Source organism: Gracilinanus agilis, chromosome 3 (genome assembly GCF_016433145.1).
Source record: "Gracilinanus agilis isolate LMUSP501 chromosome 3, AgileGrace, whole genome shotgun sequence".
In the NCBI taxonomy this organism is placed as follows: domain Eukaryota; kingdom Metazoa; phylum Chordata; class Mammalia; order Didelphimorphia; family Didelphidae; genus Gracilinanus; species Gracilinanus agilis.
This window is the reverse complement of record NC_058132.1, coordinates 251,948,318-251,956,497: the sequence shown is the minus strand read 5'-3', so window position 1 is coordinate 251,956,497 and position 8,180 is coordinate 251,948,318.

The window sequence follows — 8,180 nt, the reverse complement described above, 5'->3', positions numbered from 1 at the left end:
GGATGCCCACATTTGACATTTATTACAAATGGTCCAAGACCCCTTCATACACTAAGACTGCATGCATACATATCACACAAATTAAAGGAGAGACTTCTCATATAAGTGTAACCTATAACATGGAGGCAGGGTCAGCCACAGGGTTGGATGCAATAATTATGTGCTGATGGGGTCCTCCAAATAGTTACAGATTACATTGAAAGTGAAGGGTTAGTATGTGTGCCCATAAGAAATTGCTTTTAACTCAAAGGCTTTATCAAAGCATCAAATGTCTTTATTATTACAATAAAAATTATTATAATAAAATTACAATAAAATGACATGTCAGAGTCACCTCTTCTTGTAGCTCCTCCTTCCCTTCCTCCATGCAGACAGAGATGGCAATGTTTTCTTGATTTTTATATTAATTCCAGTGCCAGAATGTATCAGTAATGAAAAAAGGAAACAAGCATTTACTAAGGGTCTACTATGTGTTAGCTAGGCTAAGATCTTTATAAATATTGCCTTATTTGATCCTTACTGCAACCCTGAGAGGTAAGTTCTACTATTATCCCCATTTTACAATTGAGGAAATGAAGGCAGACAGTGATTAAGTGATTTACCCAGGTTACATTGCTAATAAGTATCTAAGGCTGGACTTGAATACAGATCTTCCTGACTCCAGGGCTAGTACTCTTTCCACTGTAGCACCAAGCTTTCTCCAGAGATAGTACAACAACAACAATTCTTTTAAATAGCACTTTGTGGTTTGCAAAGCTCTTTACAAATATTATCCCATTTTATTCTCACAGCACCACAATCCTGGAATATAGATGCTATTAATATTTCCATTTTTACCAATGAGGAAACTGAGATTAAAAGACTTGCCCACATTTACTGAGTTAGTTAAGTGCCTAAGGCCCGAGAGCTAGCTGCCAGTCAGAGTGACTACAGCCCAAGAGACACGTAAATAAACTGTTGGGAAAGCAGTGAATTAGTCCAATCATCTCAAAAAATAATTTGGAATCATGCAAAAAAAAGTTACTAAATTATCCATATCCTTTGACTCAGAGATGCCTTTGTTGGGTCAAAAACAGAAAGGAAGAGTATGTATGTGTACATATACATACACATACACACCTACATGTATACACACATGTGTATTTATAAATGCTATGTTAAATCATATCCTAATAATATAATACACAGTGTGTTATATATAATACTTATTATATGTTACATATAGACAGAAAGGCTGGATATCACATATACATATACACATATGTGTGTGTATGAGTATGTGTTTGGACAAGTCATTTTGTCTCTCCCAGCTTCAGTTTCCTCTTCTATAAAATGGGGATTAATAACAGCACTTCTCTTACAAACAAAAAACATATAGAAAGTGTTTACAAATCTTAAAGTGTTATATAAATCTTAGATATTGTAACGATTGTTAGTGTAGTTGGATGAACACCAGAAAACCTGTTTCAGAAAGGCTTAGAGACAGTTTTTTGGCTCTCAACACCAATATTCATCCAGCTGCTCCTTCCTTGAGAATAGCGTGCCCCAACTCAATATCCTGCCTCTTGCCAGGGAAAGGTTTTTGTTTCTCCCTTAAATTATTTTTCCTGAAGAAAATAATCTCCCATTTGCCCAATGCAAGTAAAGGCATCACCTTTTAAGTTGCCCAAGAAAATAGGGCTTTTCTAATATTCTAATTCTAGAGTTAAGTAAAAAATAAAGTTTCCGAAGGATGCATGAAAGAAATTCCAATCCTGTGTTGAATTCCAAAAACCAATGATTCTTTCACAAAATGAGTTTTAAGCATAGCATAGTTGGCTCCTAAACCCATTTATTCAGTTGTGAAAATCAAACATTGATCCTATATTTTAGATTTGATTCTATTCTGTAACTCTATTCTGCATTTTTAAATAATAACCTGAGCCTTTCCTTTGTCTCTGAGTGAAGAAGCTCAGGAGTTTAATTGTTCAGTCTTCCTCTTTCAAGTTAGATACAAAAGTATAGTTTTCCCCATCGGTTACTTGTAATGGGAGAAAAAAATTCTGAAATCAGTTTAGAAGCTCTCACAAAACACTTTAATTCTAAAGGAACTGTTATCTCAGCACCATCTGAAAATCATTCTGTGCCAAGGAAATTTGTTATCCCTCATAACTTCTGTTTCTGGAAAACTCCATGACATCAGTTTGCTATCCTTGAAGACATACCAGCTGACCCAGTCCCATTTTTGCCTTTCATTGCCTAATTAAAAGTGGCCTTCATTAATGCATTGCTGGTGGAGCTGTGAACTGATCCAGCCATTCTGGCTGGCAATTTGGAACCATGCTCAAAGGGCTATAAAAGAATGCCTGCCCTTTGATCCAGCCATGCCATTGCTGGGTGTGTACCCCATAGAGATCATAGATAAACAGACTTGTACGAAAATATTTATAGCTGCGCTTTTTGTGGTGGCAACAAATTGGAAAAGGAGGGGATGTCCTTCAATTGGGGAATGGCTGAATAAACTCTGGTATATGCGGGTGATGGAATACTATTGTGCTAAAAGGAATGATAAACTGGAGGAGTTCCAGGCGAACTGGAGAGACCTCCGGGAACTGATGCAGAGCGAAAGGAGCAGAGCCAGAAGAACATTGTACACAGAGACTGATATACTGTGGTAAAATTGAATGTAATGGACCTCTGTACCAGCAGCAATACAATGACCCAGGACAATTCTGAGGGATTTATGGTAAAGATGCTACCCACATTCAGAGGAAGAACTGCAGGAGAAGAAACATATAAGAAAAGCAACTGCTTGAACGCAAGGGTCGGGGTGGACATGATTGAGGGTGTGGACTCGAAACTACCACACCAATGCAACTACCAACAATTTGGAAATTGGTCTTGATCAAGGACACATGACAAAACTAGTGGAAATGCGCATCGGCCATGGGTGGGGGGAGTGCGGGGGGGGGGGTGAAGGGGATAGGAGGAGCATGAATCAGGTAACCATGTTAAAAATGTATATTAATAAATGTTAAAAAAAAAAAAAAGTGGCCTTACTCATTTCCAGGAACCAGTGAGTCTACTTTCTCTGGTCCACTCTCAATAGTTTCAGGATGCTGATGGGTCCCAAAAATAAGACAGAGAATATGTCCAAGGTCTCTCATGTGTGTGAGCCTACTTTCCTTAGTGTAACCATTTGTGTTGTCCCCAACCCTACAATGCTATCTACCCTATAACCAATTGTATTATTTCCTCAACCTACCCCTGTTCTGTTCTTTGTTCTAATCTAATAAAAAAAAAGAGCTACATCTCCTCTTCAGGGTCTTTTGTCTAACTGAGGGAGTCATTTGACTGACTTTATTCAAAGGTGCTTGCTCTATTAAAAAACTGTTATCTTGCTCAGACAGAATGTGCCTCATTCTACCTTTGTTGAATTTCATTCAAGAAACAATAAAAGTGAGGCAGACATTGACTTAGGATCTGCCAATGCTCAAAAACTTGGTTCAAGTTTCCAAGCATAATGATTTTATTATACAAAGCATGCCAAGTATATAACAAGTATATAACAAGTATATAACAAGTATATAACAATCTTGGACGATGCCTCTTCACATTGGCACTGGACCCTGAATACAGGGGGAGCCAGATTTTTTATGCAGGAAAAGAAAACAGTTAATAGGATATAAACCATTGGTTTTATAAGATTAATCACTTACAAAAATGAACAATATGGATATATGTTTTGTGTGATAATACATGTATAACCCAAATTGAATTGCTTGTCAGCTCTGGGAGGGGGGAAGGAAAGAGGAAGGGAGATAATCTAAAACATAACTTCAGAAAACTTACATGGAAATTTGTTATTACATGTATTTGGTAAAAAATAAGCATTAAAAAAATTTTAATAGTATATAAACCAGAATACAAAATTAGGTAGTCTGATTTCTAATTGGAGGAAAGATTGGGGGCTTTCTGCATTGGAAGAATGAAAGCAAATGGGTAAAATTACCTAAACAAGAAAAAGAGGCATCCGCTGATCCCCAAGTGTCTATCTTCAATCCAAAGAACAAGAAAATAGAAACTTATTGACTATTATAGGCCAGTTTTCAAATAAGATATACAGGTTGCATCAATCTTCAGATCTGACTAGGTTTCTGCATACCCAAGGTCCTTAGGTAAGTGTCTCTAAGAAACAGGTAGAGGTGGTCCAACTTCCCAGACACGCAGGGATAGGCTCAAACAATGCAACAAAGTTTTCTCACAATTCCCATAATTGAATAAAGTTTTCTCACAAGACAGAAATTGGACTAGATCTATGAATAAAAAGAAAGGGGTCTGAGGTAGCACCAGAATTGAGTTACAAAATGGTTCACTCAATTACCGCAAATCCCTCCTCAGATGGACCTCTCTTCTTTGTCAGGGAGAATCTATAGCTCCCACAGACAAAAGGAACTATGATCCGAAATAAGCTGGAACATGCCAGAGTGGCTACAGAAGGCTCTTGGCTTCCTAGGACATATTCTTTTTGACATCTCCTTTTCCATAGTCCCTATGAAAGAGAGCTTCAAGTTATCTAAGAGATAATTATGAAATTGTTTACAAAATACATGGCCCAAAGGCTACAGAGAAAGAAGAAACTCCCATATAGAATCTAAACCAATGCTCTTTCATAAAAACATTCTGGATGACCTTGAATTACTTGTATAAGGAATGTTATTGAAGTTCACTCCTCTATAATTGCTTTGCTGTTAACAAGGAAGATTGTGCTTTCCCTTTTACCCACTAAGGGTGGTATGGTCCTCTATAGCAAAAGAATGATGCCTCATTGGTAGCTGAGGATGCCATGAATGTCATTGCCCATGCCAATATTTTGTAAACACATGAGGATGCAGCTGTGGATGGTCAACAAGACATCATTCAGAACTGAAACAGACCTTTTTCACAAATGGGGCTTTTTGCATGAAGGCAACACATCCACATAATTGCTTTCTCACTGAGAAATTAACATGCAGAAACAATTCAGTCTTGTTTTTTGTATATTGAAATATTTGTGTTTATTGATGATTGTTAAAGTTGACAATAATTGTTTTTAATTAAACATGTACTAACACAAAATATGATACAGAAAAGCTAGAGAAGTAGGCTATGGACTTTCTCAGGAGGCCTAAATCCATGATGCCTGGTGTGGTAGAAAAAGACAGTTTATCCTCATCTCCCATGAGTCCTTCCCAGAGATAAAATAAATGATGTCACTTATATCACAAATTTCTCCTAGTCCTCTGTCTGCCCAGAGGTACAGTCATGAGGGCACTAGTAGTATTTTTCCTGGGGCATAAAATACATGTAGGCTATAGATTGCTTCAACAAAAAGGAAATGTCCTATATTTCAGTACACAGATCTGCTAACAGTGGTACCTGCGACATGCTTCAGAATGTTGGGAGCTGGGGCTCTGATCTGACTATGGGGACTGCCTTAGAACCAAGACACAGTACTGATTCTAAGAAAGAGGGTAAGAGTGTTTTGTTTATTTTTAAAATAATTGTCTTTTTTTTATTATGGACTTAGCACAAACATTTATAGATAGAAAAAGAAAACCATTTGTTTGCTCCAAAAAAAGAGCACATAAAATTTAACCCACCACAAAACAACTCTTGTATTTTCCTCTGAATTTATGTTTTGAATTATGTATTGAATGCTAGTTATCTTTCAATCAATTGATAAACATTTACCAAGCCCCTTATATATGCCTGGAACTATAACAAAGGCAAAAATGGAATAATTTCTGCCCTCAAGGAACTAACATTCTAACAAAGGAGACAATATGCTTATCCATGTGTCTATCCATATGCATAGACTGTTGCTCAACTGTTCAGTTATATCTGACTCTTTGTGACCCCCTGGACCATACTGTCCATGAGGCTTTCTTGGCAAAGATTCTGGCATGTTTGCCATTTCCTTCTCCAGTGAATTAAAGCATTTTTAATTATTAAGCAATTGACTCAGAGTCACACAGCAAGGAAATATCTGAGGCCACATTTGAACTCAGGTCTTCCTGACTCCAGACTCAATGCTTTATCCACTGAGCCACCTGGCTGAATCACATACATACGCATGCACATATACATATATACATATATATTATACATAATGCAGTTTGGAGAGTGAGTGTACTAGCAGTTGGGGAAACTGAGAGAGGCTTCATGAAGAAGTCATTCCCTGAGCTAAGTTTTGTGAAAAAATTAGAGATTCCGAGAGTCAATGAAGAGGAGGGAGGGAATTCTGGTGCAAAGACACAGAAATAGGAGGCAAATTCTCGTTTATATGTTGAACAACAGGTAGGTGCATGGTTAAATGGAAAAAGGCCAAGCAGAGGGCCAGGTAGAAGACCAAAAAGGGAGAGGCAGGGTTGGGTTGGGGAGAGATTTAAATGCCAGAGAGGGGGTTCATATTTTAATCTCAGAGGAACAGTGCCCCTGGAGCTCACTGAGAAGGAAGGTGGAGTGTGATCAGGCCCAGGCTCTAGGAAGTGTCAGATGTCTGACTTGAAGGTTGTAGTCTTCTGTGACTAGGGTGGTTATGTCCTCAATGAAAGCAGAGCAGTTTAGAGGATTCATTGGCCGCACCAAGACAAGAGCTGAGTTAGCTGAGTTCATACCCGATAGCCATTAAGCATGTCAGTACCTTGGGTGCTTATAAGCCCAAGATGTGCAGTGGATTAGTAATGGCTAAAACCATCCAGATGCTGGATATCTTGCTGGATCCTAAAAGGAATCATCGATTCCATCTAAGTGATTAAGAGTGCTGGGCCTAGATAATTCAAATCTAGCTTCAGATACTTACTAGCTGTGTGACCCTGGGCAAGTCATTTAATTCTGTTTGCCTCAGTTTCCTCATTTGTTAAATGAGCTGGAATTCAGTATGTTTGCCAAGAAAACCCCAAGTGGGGCCAGAAAGAGTTCAAACATGATGGAAACAACTTGAACATCAACAGGAGAGCTGACATTCTGTTGGTGTGCTTCTATTAATTTACCTTTATTGTGACTCATTTCCACTTCTAGCTGGGCCTGCTCCAGACTTCCCGTACCTCCCCACAGCTTTCCATCAGCCCCATTACCTCAGACACAGAGGAGTCTAGACAACCTGGGGGAAGTCCAATCCTGACTCACACTAGCTGAACAGGCCCAAGAAATTACAAAAAAGGATGAGGGTCATCCAGCCACTCCTCAGTTATTTGCTCTGCTAATAAATGAAGAGGCCTCCAGGTAATGGGGAGCAAGTATGGCTCACAGAGAGAGCCTCTGATGGAACTTCACTCTCCCCAGGCTCTATCTACCTGGAGCTTGAGGTCCCCAACCCCTTCATGCTATGGGATGGTTGTTAACTCAAAAGCCTTCAGTAACTCCACAGATCCTGTTCTGTCTCAGTGTGTAGCAATCTATGACTTCTCTTGCCATTATACCTGCTGACATGAAGCTATATGCTTTATAGCATGGTCATGTGAAGTCACATGGAGTCAAAATACAGAGAAAGTCTTATAAAAAGATGTCCTCTTAATGGTGAAAAGATAGTGTAGGGGAGAAATATTATAAACTAATCAATAAATTAAAAAGAATTAAGTGTTTACTATGTACCAGCACTACTTTAGGTATGAAGGATGCAAAGTAAAACATTTTAAAAAATCTCTGACCTCCATACATTCTATAGGGGAAGACAACATATATGCATAAAAATATATTCAAAATAAGAATGAAAATAAAACTTATGGGGGACATGAAAGTTCAAGACTTTGACAGGCTGTAACGTAGAAGAGAAATTAGATTTGTTCCTATTGGCCCCAGAGAATAGAACTATGAGCAACAGGTCAAAATTGCAATGAAGCAAATTTGGGCTTGGGGTGGGGAAGAACTTCCTAGCAATTAGAACTATCTCAAGTACAATGATAGGACACAGTTGATTGCTTCTCCCTGGAGCTCTTAAAGAAATTACTAGATCTGTGGAAGTAGAAATCTAGAAGAAAACATATGATTTGTCACACATGTATGGGTATATGATTTGGGATTTCTATTTTTAAAAACTACTCTATTACAAAAATGAATAATATAGCTATGCTCTTTATGATGGCAAAAAATTGGAAGATGAGGGGATGCCCTTCAATTGGGGAATGGCTGAACAAATATCTATTGGTGATGGAATACTA